The following is a 15,631-nucleotide window of genomic DNA, read 5'->3' as shown; positions in this document are numbered from 1 at the left end:
TTAGCGAGTTAGCATGCTAACATTTGCTATTAACACTAAACAGCTGAGGCTGATGTGGATGCCAGTAGTTTTGCAGGTATTGGTCATAAATCAAAGTATTGGGCACATTGCAATTTTGACTTGATGGTGGTGCTAGATGAAAAGTCAGAGATCACTAAAGTTATCTCATGTCATCCTGTAAAGAACATGAATATACGTACCAAATGTCACGATAATCCATCCAACATTTGTCAAGATATTTCACTCAAAACCAAAATGTCAACCTCATGGCGGTGTGAGGGTAAAAGCATGCTGCAAGCATGGCTAAAAATGTCCACAGTCCCAATACGAGTAAAGTGAAACACTTAGGAGAGAATTTCTACTTCCTCATACAGCTTAAAATTGACTAAACATTTTCATATTCCAGCCATGAGTCAGTCAAGTGAAGTTTTGCAGAGTATTACCCCAAAACTGTTTATTTGCATAATGAAGGTAGGAAGAAATTAAACAATGTAACAACTCTGATGAACATGGCTCCTGATTGCTTTTCATAAAATGTGCATGGCTGTGACTTAACTAATTAAGAGATGAAAAATGAAATCTGCATGTGCATATTGTACCACATCCCAAGGCAAATAGTAAATATATAACAAATACATACAACGAAATGGAAAATAATTCAAAACTGGTGCAGAAAGGGAAATCTGCAGGAAATTAAAGTGTTGTGGTGATTGCGTGCATCGCCGAAAAAAGAGGGAAGGAGAGAGACACCTGGTTTACTCAGAGAAACTAAGAGAAAATAATGAGCAGCTTGGTTAAGCTGACAGGTCTTAAATCTGTCTGTGCTGTTGTTTAGATATGCAGATTAATTGGCTGTGAGAATGTGCTGCAAATGTAGCTGATAAGAAAGATGTAAACAGCTGGTATTAGATAAAGGAGTGCCAATTAAGACACAGCCATATGTGATCCAAACATTAGAAACATGAGACTGAACTACCTGTAAATATAAAATTTTGGGGCACTAAGAAAATTTACAACATAACTACAAAGGCTACTACTGTACTTTTGCTTGCTTGGAGTTGGAATGAGAAGATTAAGAATGTGCTTATTCCCTGCTTATTCTGCATTGCACAGTTTGTTTAAATGGATTCAATTCATTACAGGATTAAGTTGAATTATGCATGGACCATTTTTTTCTTGGGTAGATGCTAAAATGTATGCAACATCATGATGAGCAGCAGTGTAACTACCCAAAGGAAACCAATGATTACAAGATGAGCAGATGAGAGCAACGTGAATGAAATACCCTGCACAGGACAGAATATCCCATTGATTAAAGCCACTTGTAAAGATAAAGAACACTATGTTAGGACAGTTCATAACTTCCCATAACTTCACATCCTGAATTCATTTCCCATCACTATGATTGGATTGCTCATCTCCTGATTCCTACTAAACTGTGTTATTCAGAGCCAACTTCCATCTGAATTCAAATATACATCACCAAGAGAAAATTAAATCTCACAAAGACATGGCTGGATACGGATGGCATTAATGTTAACATTGTTTAAAATCATCGCCAGGAATGAAAGTGTCTACATCTCCTTTCCAATTAAGCTCCTTTTACAACATATTAAGTGCTCAACTTAAGCTGTGGACAGCGGAGGATGCATTTCAACAGAGCTGGATTTCCTTTCATTCTGTCTGACATACAGTATGTATATGTGAGGAAATTACTAAACCCCACAAGATTTTTGAGTTCAGAGGAAAAAAATACTGCAGCCAAATTGAGACTCTCTTCATCTGTAAGCTGATTTAAGCCTTGCTAAGAGCTTAGCTTTCCCTTATTAGTATTGGCTGCTATGTAGATTCAGCATACTACCCCCTTTCCCTCTATTTGCCACCCATCTACAGTATTTAACGGTGTGCACTGTTCATTTCACGCAGACCCCTTAAAGCTATAGTGCGTAGTCTCTGTCTCCTCCATGAGGAATTCAAAGTAATGACAACAACCCTGTTGGCGCGTCCACATGATACAAGCCTTACGTGATTGCGCACGCCGGAGGATTAAAAAAAATATGATAGACTCTTCTGAAGAGGTAATTATCTTCACTTGAGTTTCTGCACGGGAAAGTCACTGGACGACACAATCTTCTGAACATAGCCATACTGAGAAATACAAAGAGAGTTGTGTGGAGCTGATAGTCTGAATTAGCTTTGTAGCAACTCATTTGGCAATGGCTAGAATGTATGAACGGATGCTCATTAATATCAAAAAGTTATGCACTAAAGCTTTAAGCTCCCTCCCCCTGTCTTGGAGTTGCATGTTAACACCAGAGCGTGGTGGTGTTAATGCAAATAGATCTTTAAATGAAAACTATTTGAGCTGCCTGCTCAAGTGTGAGAATGATTGCAGATTTTGTCTATATAATATTTCAGCTTTGAAGATGAAATAGGTGAGAGTACTTCTTGTTCCTGAAGACAAGAAACACAATATTTTATGTATGTGAAAGGCCCATCTTTTTCTGAATAATCTAAGAATAGGCTGATTTTCCAGATAGATGTGCAGTGTGTAGCACCTCTCCTGGGAAGGAATGCAAATGTGTTGGATTTATTCTTTTGTACGGTTAGTCTTGAGAGTGCCATATAATGTATGTTATGTATTGGGTTTTTCTCCTGTCTGTTTGACACCCCCAAACAACAGCACTGAATGAACAAGTGTCTAGAGACGACTTCTGTCATTCTTACTTTTGTACATTGTTTGGGATAGAATGAACGATTTGGATGGAAATGGCAAGATATATCCGAAGTCTTGCATATTTAAAAATCACAAACAAAGTCTACAAACTTTTGTACAACTTAGTTAACATTGGGGTGGTAGATGCAGAACATTTGTTGCTTTTAAAAAACAGATGTCTTTCTCCCCTACTGTATTCACAAAAAATCTGTCATATTTTCCTGATATGGTTTGTTTACCACAGCCCATACAGTTAGCTGCTGTTGTTGTTAATTGTTGCATTGGGAAGGTGATAAAACAACAGTGGCAGACAAGGCAGATGCTTGTGGCAGAGCTTAGAAAAACATATTGTAATTTGTGCTATTCTGTGCAATAGAAACTAATAGTTCATAAATGTGCCGCTACACCAACTGACTTACGGTCATAAACACTGGCCTACAAAGGAAATATTGAGCTTTGATTGTAAATATATGCCACTTTAGAAATCTAGATTCAGATTGACAGGAAATATGATTTACTATACTCTCCTTAACATTAAGACATTGGTGAACACAAATATTTAAAAAGAGTACTTCAACAGCTGCTCAGCACCCAAAGCTGTGGCACATTCTCTTCGATTACCTCCTAAAATCATCTGTGCTTCACACAAACATGCTTCCAGTGCTATAAACATACAGTATGGCTTAGTAATGTCTTCACATAGCCTGTACTGTATGTCAGACAGAATGAGAGGAAATCCAGCTCTGTTGAAATGCATCCTCTGCTGCCCACAGCTTAAGTTAAAAACGTTATATCTGGGAGCTTAATTGGAAACGCACTTTCCATATCTACTGCACCACCCTACTGTACAATATACATACAGAAACCCTTTCCAAACACATTTTAACTCCAACCGACTAGATAATTCTTCATTAATGATTAATGATGCAGAACAGCATGATGACCGCATGCTGACCAAGATTTAAAGATGAAGATGAAAAGATCCTAAATCCTTTTTCTTCAATTTATACATTATTAATTAATATGCCCAACTAAAAACTGCATATGTACAGTACTTTGGTTCCACATGCATTTTATTCTCTGCCATCAAGAAATGATCTGGTTTGCCGAGTTGTACCTGCCCAGTTCAGTTGGCAATGCCAATAGAGTTTACTTTTAGCACACATTTTCACCAAATACCAATACGACTTCAAAATATGTGACAAAAAAGTTTTTTATCAGAAATCTCTCAATAGTCTCAAATCAATTAACAGGTCTATACAACCACCTAAACCATTACATGAACCAATTGTTAGCACTCATTTTGTCTTGTTTAATGTGTGCCAGACATAGTTAGAATCTGACAAAATAATGATGTTAGGCTCAAGTCATGCCACATACAGTAAAACATACAGTATAACATGGCAATGTAACACAATAACAATGCAGATCTCAAGTTTTTGGCAGATGCAGAAAGAAGAAAGAATAAGAGCCCGTAGTTTGTACAATGTGATGAGTTCAACAGTTCAATGGTTAACATAGTTCTGTGCATCCAAATGAAAAAGCAAAATACACAACTCATACTTTCCAACAGTTCCAACCAAAAACTTAAACCCAGGAGGTCAAACTAAAAGGAATATTTTCAAAAGGGGGCTCACTGTACCATTGGCTCATCAGCTAGGTTTCAGGGTCAGCATTAGCACTGCCAAATACTGTATTTCACTGGGGAATAAATCCAGCCTGAAGGTGGAAAAAAGATATCCTTCCCCACCAAGGCAGCCTCTAGAGTTGATCCAGCCACTTTAACACCACCTTGCCTAACCTGGAGTTAGCTACAGGATTAGAGGAACCCATTAGGGTATCACTATTGTGACAAGCGGTTGGATAGCGATAGTAATAGGTGGGACAAATCCATCCTTATCCCTACGATCCACCAGGGATCGTTGGAATATTCCATCCAGTTTACTGTTCTCAGGTTTGTATGGCTGACACATAAGGTCTGATTTTGTTTCTCCCAAGATGACCAGAGGGGGATTTAATGGAAGTAATCCAGATGTTGAGTTCTAAAATTAACTGGGAAGTGAGTTGATACATGGTTTTCTTAGGGAAGTGCAACAATACAGTAAGATCCTACACTCAGGTGAATGACGTTGATTGATACAAGGTCTAATACTTTTTCAGCTTTACTTAAGAATACTTACTTTGAAGCTTTACTTGAAGAATTTCCAGCATGTTCTCGCTGAAGATTGGGAGCTCGTTTGGCAACAATGCTGATGATGGAAGCTCAAGGAAAAAGTACTGAAAGCAAGTCTTCTACTGGGGCTCAGGAGAACGGCATCTGGCACTGGTTTCTTTGTTATCCTCTATTAAACATTGAAAGTAAATTCATGGGGTATGAGTGCCCACCTACAGTAATAAGTGGGGGATTTTAAACACCCGCAGGAAGATTGTATCTCGTAAAGGACATGTGGTTCCTGTACCAATATTTGGTGATCTTTCTGCTTCAGTGCAGTAGTAATGGTCCTGAGAAAACACATCTGTAAAAACTGCGGGTGCATCTTCCAAGTCTTCATGATTTGATGCCACAGTTGTCTCCAGTGCAGAAACCATTACCACAAGAGAACTAGTGTACATGCAAGTAGTAGGTACATATTAGCATTGATGTGTGGTTTTTTTGCTTTTTATAACTACAGAGAACACTTTTTTTTTTTAACTCAGCATTCATATTTAAGGGGTACCATGCAGTTAAAAAAGTGTTTTTCTTTTTGTTCATTTACTTTGTTTGGGCCTTACTGTGCAGGATGATGTATGTGCTGTTTGCTACTAGAATGCTGTTTTCACATTCATCCGCAAAAGAGGAAAAGTTATCCGTGAGTTTTCTTGTAAACAAACAAAAGTTGAGTTTACTCATGAAAATACTTTGTGCGTATCCTTGAGGTCAAACAAATCTATTGAAAGCATTTCCTTCCTCATAAAACATAAGCCAAGCCATTTTCCAGTATTGTACGTACATCCATGTTTACTAGCTAGCAGTCATCTAACTGCCTTTACACATTGTGGCATATGGCGGCATTTACCATGACCTGTTGATCCGTGAAACAGGTAAACCATACACAGACTGTATTGCGTGCATACGTTCCGATTCAAGGGAAGTTTGGGGTCCCGTGCTAGAGCTGCTGCCCCTGCGACCCGACAAAGATGGATGGATGGACGTTCTCATGCACATGCACATGATAAACAAAGCAGAGACCCACTCACAAAAAACTGCTCCATAGTGGGATTAGAGAAGAAAAAAAAACACAGGGAACCTTGAAATCCCAGCATGTCGATGCACTGGGAGGATTTGATGACATCACATATCACGTCTGTAGCCAACTGTGGGTTAGTATCCTACTTACTGTACACAAGTGTGATGAAACCTCTGTTAAACTTTTGAAATGAACAATATATTTGCATATTGATACAGTCTGCACCTAAAAAATTATGATTTAGAGCAGAGTACTGTTTCACAAAACATCCTAGGAGGATCTATAAATCTGGCAAAATAATTGTATGGCTTAAATAATTTCCTAGTCAGGTAAACAGTAATATAAACACTTCTCTATTGGAACAGAAGATTCTAACAAAGCAGTTCTGTTAACTCTAGTTTATCTCATCCAAATTATTCCACATTTCCTAGCAAAAACTCAACCTGGAAAGTCAAACTTCACAATAGCCTACTATAAAACGCCTTTAATCACAGCGAGACAGAACAAATACATTTACAAAGACACAAAGTTACGCAATGCAGTATAGTCAGTCCTTCCAGAAAAATGCAGAGTTTTTTTTGTGATTGTTGTGGTAAAAATCCTTGATTATGCGGCACGTTTTATTAAAAAAATGCGATGGAATATGTGGGATATTTATGCAATTTTATGCGATGAAATTGCGGGAACTTGCAAAAACTGTGGTTTCATCGTGGCTTCATCGTGGGGTTTGCAGCTTTTCGATGATGTTCACGTCGCGTAATTACGGCACTTCATAACGTTCCCATGGCAACAGGGGAAAATGGCTGCTCTTGTGTGAAGTAAACGCAACATTTTTTCAACTTTCTGCTAAGATATAATAATTATTTAGATATATGTGACTTTTTTTGCAACGAAAGTGCGAGGATTATGAAATCATGCAAGCCCCGCATATTTTGCGCGGAAATCGGCAATTTATGCGGCAAAAGTGTGGCATATTTGAAATAATGCGGCCCCCGCATAAATATGTGGACTTTGGCTGATTATGCATTGAATTATGCGATCACAATATCCAATTTTTCTGGAGGGACTGTATAGTCGTCAGACTGGGTTTAACATTACGAATGCCGGCTGCCGTAAAACTCCAAAGAAGAAGAAGAACACACTTGTGCGGCAGTGCAGTAAGCTATAGGTGCCCGGTGTATGAATTTATTTGCAACTTAATCTACCTTAATACATCCATGACACCTTCAGACAAACATGTAAATCCATTGACGACCATAATGACTGCAGCAAGTCAGGAAACCAACGGGTACGGAAGAGGGTGGTTTCAAACTATGCAGGGGACATTTTGATTGGCTAATTGGAAGATTGCTTGTTTGGCTTTTGAAAAATATGAAATACGGCTTCCAACAACAAGCGAGAATAATGTGCTCTCTATACCTTTAAATACAGAATGCAGGTATGTATAGAAACATGCAAGCATTATGGGTGACAAAACAATTTTCAAAACAATAGATCAAAAGAGGGCGCAGTATTAGTAAAAGTAGCCTACCAACTATTGATAAATCTGCACTATTTAACGTTACAACACATGCTTCAAACATTATCATCGCAGGATGCACATTCTTTCCCTTCTGATATATTACCATTTCTCTTTAAACTAGTATATTCACCTAGATTCACATTTTCAAAATATATAGTGTTGATGAAAAGATAAATGATGGATAGGAAGGCAAATGTGCAGCCAATATCTCAAATATTATGGAGGAAACCACATGTTCAGCAGTATTGTAAAAAGTTAGGCTACTTATAGTTTAGAAGCAGGTTTGGGAGGGTTACTTTAAAAAATGTATTCCAATACAATTACTAATTGTTAAAACTGATTGTTGTAACCTAATCCAAGTATCACAATATTAAAATAACATAGATTGAGTACTTTCCATTACATTTGTATTACCTCAATATGCAAATAAAGACAAGGGAAAATAAAAATCAATAAGATGACTTTTTAAAAAAACGTAATACTCACTTGTGCATTCTTGGTTGACGGATGATAACTGCTAACATTCTCCACAGTGTCTCAATATCTCCACGCAAATCAAAACATCAAAAACACTTGTGCCACTGTGGACACGGATGTGGCAACTTCCCCTCTGCCCACATCTTCCTCAAGCTCCGTCACCCCTACAGGTATGGATTGCTTCCCTTAGCAGCCTTAATATCCTGGACCAAATGTCCTCACTTCGTCATTTACGGACACTTAGCAAACCTCTCCCTCCCCAACAAACCTCTTCTTACCACTTTTTACTTCCATATCCATGAGCATACGATTCAGAATTACTAACCTGCGCTCATGCCAAATTTGTTATGGTCGGGATGGCTGTAGTCTATAGCCACGACGTTCCACTTCCGGGATTGGTCCGTTGCCGCCAGAAATTCCACCGGATGTCACTCTTTACGGCCGGATGTCCGTTACCTTTCGCTTTCTTTGTGCTGGAATTTTAAACTCCGGTGGAGGACTATGGTTAACTACTCCTCAGATCTCTGCAGGGTAAATCCAGACAGCTAGCTAGACTATCTGTCCAATCTGAGTTTTCTGTTGCACGACTAAAACAACTTTTGAACGTACAACGTTCCCCCAAAACAAGTTCCTTCCAGAGGCTATTTTGCAGCGGCACCGTGGCTCTGCCCGGTGCTTAGCACCGCCCATGACGATTGTGATTGGTTTAAAGAAATGCCAATAAACAAGAGCACATTTTTCCCCCATCCCGGAATGCTGTGTGGACTAGCTAGACCCTCTTCCGCAGCGCTGTGGAGGAAGGTCTGAAGAAAAAGGCTTGCACCTTTTCTGTTGCCTAAGTTCTGTACTCTTTTCAACCTATCAGTTTACAAGATTTGATTAGGAAAATTAATCTATCATCTAGCCGTCTGGATATATTACCATATTCTCTTTCTTTAAAAGTTTTACCAATTATTGGCCATGCTGTTTCATTCATTGTAAATTAGATATTTCTCTAGGTGTTGTGGGAGACTCTGAGGTGTTGTAATGTGTGCACTATGTGTGTAATATATGGTTCTTTATTTTAAAATTGTAATCCTGCTAACCCCCATTTTAATAAATATATCGTAACCTGATTACGTCTTTTTTTTCTGTAATTTTACCATCATTTTTTAACTTTTACTTTTACCTCTGTGTTTTGCTTTATTCCCCAAGCCTGATTAGAAGTTACTTTAATTGGTTACTTTTTAGCTATGTTTCTTCGAAGACGAAGGAATATAAATTGCAATATATTTATATGGTCTACTTTCTAATGCCTACCTCAAAATGCCAGCCATGTGACTTGTTCTGCCATCAATCACTGTAACATGTAATTAAAATATATAAGAGTATACTTCATGTTTTAAAAGAGTTAGACAATGTAATTTATACAAAGCACTGATATTGGCACATTCAGTTCATTCACATATTTTCAGGTAGCTTATCTGAATTCAGCACAGCAACAAAATGAGGCCTAATGAAAACAGCAAAAATAATCCATCTGCCTGCTCATATTATCATCATCTCTTCCAAAATATCCTCCAAACATATCACTCATCACACAAATCAACAGTCCTATGTTAAGAAAAAAAAAATAATATGCAGTCATTTGCTAAAGGACTTCACTCACAGCCAATATTTAATCTTGTGTACAGTATTAGGGATGGCATGTTACATTAACAATACTTGACAACGTTCTCTATCACTAAGGTCAGCCACAGAGGCTGCCTCTGCCATTCACTTCACGCTTCTTCTGACAACAGTGGGTAGTGGAAGAACTATAGTTTGGCTGATTTACTGCAGTGACACCTGGGGACATCACTATAGATACATCTACTATTAGTGATGACAGATGAAGTTATAACAATAACTAAGTTCAGGAACAAAGATACACATCACAGAGTCCGTTTCCAAGAGAGGCATGCATAGCTTTCCTCTAAGTTCATGTGAATGTTCCCAGTCAAACAGCATCACAAGTTACCTTTCTTTCTAAACCTAATCACTCATCTGTCAATCTAAGTTTATTACCTGATTTAGCCACAATAATGAGCTTCTCCTTGGATATCGATCTCTTTAATGAAGATCTACCAGGATCTGTCCAATTCTTTTTAACTGCCCACAACCCTCAAGCTGTATCACAGCCTTCCCGGTTGATCTCCATTGAGACACATTCCCCCACACAGGAAATATCCCATACCGAGGGAAAAAGAGGACCAATATGAAGCCTAGGATACAGTTTAACAATCAGGTAAATTAGCCAAAATGTGGACAGAATTAAGCAGGGTTGAACTTTTCATGGTCATTGGCCATTAATAGCAAATTTCTGCTTTTTGTTAATTCCCAAGTGGTGTAATTTTGTTGAGCACTATTGTCATGAACATCTTGTCTGGCAAAGTGAATCCGATGTTAATTACAGACATCCAGCAAGTGTAAATAAAATAATGATTGGGTTGGGGAACTGCTAAGAAAAACATTTTGCAGTGTGGTCACACACTACACTAAGCATTAATGAATGTCCGTTACATTCAAGCCATTGCCAAATGAGATGATACAACGCTAATTAAGACTATCGGCTCCACAAATCACACTATATTTTTCAGCATGGCTGTGTTCAGAAATTGGTGTCGTCCAGAGACTTTCGCGCGATCCTCCGTGTCCTCCTTGGCTACGTAGCAACTGTGTGGAGGAGGGGGGGTGAAGCGCGATCACGGAAGGCTTGTATCATGTGGATGCACCTACAGAATTGTTGTCATTACTTAGAATTCCTCTTGGGGGAGACAGAAACTACGCACTATGGGCCCTATTTTAACTATCTAAGTGCACAATGTGAAGCGCCTGGCGCAGGTGCGTTTAGGGAGTGTACAAATGCACTTTTGCTAGTTTAATGGCGGAAAAAAGGGTCCGTGTGCCAGGGGCATGGTTCGAAAGGGTTGTACTTAATGTCTTAATTCATTCATAGGTGTGTTTTGGATGTAACATGCAATAAACCAATCAAAGTGTCACCTCCCATTCCCTTTAAAAGCCAGGTGCGTTTCTACCTTAGCACATTGCTATAATGATGGCGGATTTGCTAAGCAGGAAGGAGAGAGGAAGAAACTGAGCTGCTCGTGCGTGAAGTGATATCGCGTGAGCAGATCATATCATAATACTATTTCACATTGTAATATATTTATTTTTAATCTTTTGCATGTTTGTGTGCTGCTGAGCGTCCCTCAGAGTGCGGATCGGGCCTCATTTTTCCATCTGAGTCTGACTCCGTCCGACAGAGCAGTAACCAAACCCGACCCAAGCCCGACAGGCATTAAGATATTTATGTCCGAGCCCGACACAGTTAAAATCAAATTTTTTTCTCATACTAATGACGCATGTACGTTTGTTTGTGTGGAAAGCCCGCTTTTATTAAGCAACTGTAGGAAAGCATTCGTAAATGTCAACGAGACCGACCCGAACCGAACATCATTTCTAAATATCTGTCCTAACCCGGCCCGGCCCGTCGGGTACCATCGCGTCCCCTTGGGTCCTGTTGGGCTTGGGTCAGGTATCCATCCTCTAGCGTCCCTGTGTGTGTAACAAGCATAGTATGCACAGCAACAATGAAATGCTGCGTTATTGACTTTAGACCAGGTTTTTGTTGGTCAATGGCGCGATCACTTTCCGCTGCGTCAAGATAGCAATACGCCAAGAATGCACCTGAACACACCTCCCTGTAAGACCAGCACACTTGTGGGCGCAGGTGCATTTGCTATTTAAACGACGTGGGCGCTGGACGGGAAATTGACAACTGCGTTGGTCTTAAACTAGCAAAGACACTTGCGCTGCACCGGGTGCAAGATATAGCCTTAAGTGAACTGGTCTGCTTCCACATGGGGATATACCCATACAAAAACTCAGTGATAAAATAATCACCAAAAAAAAGCTTCAGGTTGTTTGGTGGTTTCATTAGCAATATATATCATCCTCTTGTTCAAAATCAATCTTGCACATACTGTAAAAGCCTTGGCACAATTGTAACCCTTGTAAGTGTAATTCACAATCACATTCTATATCACTTCGACAGTAGAAAAATAGGTAGAAGGGTGCCTTCTGCAAACACTTTTGTTATCAATACATGCTTTCAAGTGGACAAAAGAATTGCTGCAGTGCACTTTCGGTTTCTAACACTTGTATGGGCTTCTTCAACCACTTTAAATTTCAATTTCCAGCAGCTGAATTGTGCTACTGGGCCTGTTTCATGGGGTATGAATCATTATGTATATGAAACAACGGCACATCTATGTGATGATGAGTCATCTGTCATCCCCAGTTTGGAACCCCATCAATCTGTTTTGGTAAGAGATCAGAAATGACTGGTTTCAATGTTGTGGCGATGCAAGTGTCGATGTAGTAGGCTTCATGCGAGTACGGGTCTGCTGTCATTTCATGTCTGCTGTCATCAACGACATTGTACAACACAGTGTCCTTGGCTGTGTAGTACACAATGTTTTTCCAAGGTTAAGAGGCAAGAGTTTGAATTTCAACACCAAGTGTCAGTCACCTGTAAGCTAAGCTCCATTTCTATGTTTCACTGGGGATAAGATTAACTCTAATGTAATGCTTCAACTATAGTTATGTCAGGGATTACTGTATATTTTGCAGCAAGATGCTATCTTAAAAAAGGCTTGTATGAACTCCAAATGTAAAACAAATCATTTGCTGAAAGGTCATTGGAGTTGAAAAGCCCAAAGCAAGTAAACCTAGTAAATATGTGTGTGGTGTAAGTAAGTATGATGGAAGATCATAACTTTAGTGGGCATCCTCAATTCAAGTAATTCATTTTAGGGGCCCTCCTTGCCACTTATTTGCTCTAATACATCTTATTTTGACACCACTATGCAAATCAGGCAGATGTGACAACCAGTTGATTTAATCCCCCTCTTACTGCTGCTACAGTAGATAAATGGCTCTGTACTGTACATTTGAATTACTTTAAAAACATTTTTTTTTTCACTATTTATTTTTCCATTGTCAAATGCTCCCTTAAACCAATGACAATGAACGTGCAATGCTCAGTGTAAAAATACTCAATTAGTTAAAATTAAGCAGAACTTTGATTAATAAACCCTATAGATGAATTTTAGAATCCTCACAGCTAAAATGTAATTTTTTCGGAAGTAAATTAGTTCATCAATAACTTTTTATTACAGAAAGATATGTTTTCACTACATTCCCTGCTGGATATGGTGCTGGCCCTGGGGGCACCCTGAACTACTTTAGCAGTTTCTGCCAATGGGAAGAATCAGCTAGTTTATTTTGGATCACTAAATCCCTCACCTTGTCACGCAAAGTGAGGCCATAAACCCACAGTCACTTGTATCCACAATCTCCTTCTTTCGGTCACTGCCTAGAAACCTCATGACCACAGGTCAGACCACACGGAAGAGTGACCAGAAAATATAGAGTTGGAAGTGATGCGCAAAATCGGCAGTCAAACTCACTGTCCCTCTTACTCCCACTCCCTGACACACCTGAACTCTTCTGCTTGCATCATAGGACCCTGTTAATGGAGCAGCCCACCATTCATCCAGGAGAGAACCATGTCCGCAGAAATGGAGGTGCTGCCTGAGCCTGACGGTAGTCTAAAATGTTTTTCCTCACAGATATGCAAATGTATGCGCCAAAAATCCTCTAAAATCTAATCAGATCATCTACACCAACGAGGATTGTACGACTCGAACCTAAGATGGTGTACATCTTAGGTTTCTGGCATGTATTGTTGTTGAGTTATTATGTTCTCAAGACTGTGCCTATACAGACAGATGCAACAAGTATGGCATGAAGTCCCACACCACTCTAAAATAAGAAATGTCTTTAATTAGATTTTGTTCTCTTCTTATGAATTGGAATCACTGAGCTATATTTATTAATACAACTTATAAATTACAGAACTGCATTGTTAGGATTTGATGGAAAACACAAACATTTAAATGGCTTACTGTACTAATAAGAATCTACAAATATAATTGCCATCACTCACTTCAATGATCATAAGATAAATTAGTTTAGTCTAAATGTGGAAAATGGATAAGGGATAATCTTCTTCATTGAAATCCAAAAAAACTACACTTTACTCTATCAACATTAAACAATCAAATAATATATTACTTGATTGAAAGATAACACTCTTTTAACCTCAGTTGGAGGATTTGGTTGGTGTGGTAAATAAGATTAAAACATATAAATTACAAAATTCTATTTCAATTTGATAATGACCAAATACTTAGCATTAGATAATGAATTACCTTTTCATGTTATTCATACACAGGTAGGATCAGCTTCTGCTGATCACATATCCTGGTCACATTTTTTTATAAAATGATGTATCTATAAAACCCATATATAAATATATTCTAGAGAATACTATACTCTATTAAACTACTATTAAAAAGTTGCATATTAATATTTTTCAACTGCTTAGAACAGAAAGAAAGAGAATCAGAAGCAAGAAGCAAAAATACAGCAACATAGGCAACGATAAAATGTGGCAAGCCATGCTGTAGATACATTTTGCATTTTAAATGTTAGATTTGAATTATGAATATGTATAAACTTAAGGTCCAACTTTAGTTTTGTATTCATAATATACATGTGACCAGTGTTCCGTTTTCAGTTTTTTTCAACGTATTCCGTTACAGAGTACAGAATACATGCCCAAAAATGTAATTTGTAACATATTCCGTTAAGTTACTCAATCTGAGTAACGTATTCTGAATACTTGGATTACTTCCACATTGAATTGCATTTTATAAGTAGGAATGCAGCCATCACATACAGCTTACTAAACAGGCCTATTCTGGTGTGTTCTTCTGTTCCAACTGGCTGAATGTGTACCTGAACAAGCAGATAGATTTTTGTATTTGTAGTCCCGAACTGCATATTACAAAAATCTAAGTTAGTCAGTCTAAGCTACCATGAGCTAATTTTAGCTAACGTTAGCTAACATGTCAAACGGGGCTAGTCTTTCAACGGCTCTGGGGCTAGTAAATCAGCACGTAGGAGAATGTAAAGTCGCACGTCAACTATAAAATAGCAAGGTGACCAGTAAAACTACAGCAGACGACTACCCTTGGCTAAAAATAACTTACTTTAAGATGCTTCTTCAGGTTGGAGGTGGAGTAATTTGGACGCTGAAAGGAAGTTGGTTGCTGGCAAGCATAAGACGCACTGCAGTGCACAGTTATATTTCGTTCTCCCTTCTCTGTCTTTAATGTGAAATGCTGTTTGAATTTCCAAGATAGAAACCCATTCCTGCCCTGGCTCTGTTGTGCCGGTTCCGGCTCCATCTTTACCTCTATCAGTGATCACGCAAATAGCAAATTTTTTCGTTTTCATATTGGGGCTTCTGGGAAATGCATGGAATTGCAAGAGTGAATAAACCCGTGAAACAGAGAAGTATCGTCATGTAATCCATTGATTTCAACAATGTAACTGTATTCTAAATACCAACTATTTAAATTGTAACGGAATACAGTTACTCATAATTTGTATTCTGAATACGTAACGCCGGTACATGTATTCCGTTACTCCCCAACACTGCATGTGACTTCATACTGTAGAGGACTCAAACACATTTCTAAAATGGAACATTACAATATGTTGAAATAAAAGGAGGTAATTTAAGCATGACATTGGGTC

Source organism: Sander vitreus, chromosome 13 (assembly GCF_031162955.1).
Source record: "Sander vitreus isolate 19-12246 chromosome 13, sanVit1, whole genome shotgun sequence".
NCBI lineage: Eukaryota > Metazoa > Chordata > Actinopteri > Perciformes > Percidae > Sander > Sander vitreus.
Note: the sequence above shows the minus strand (reverse complement) of the source record.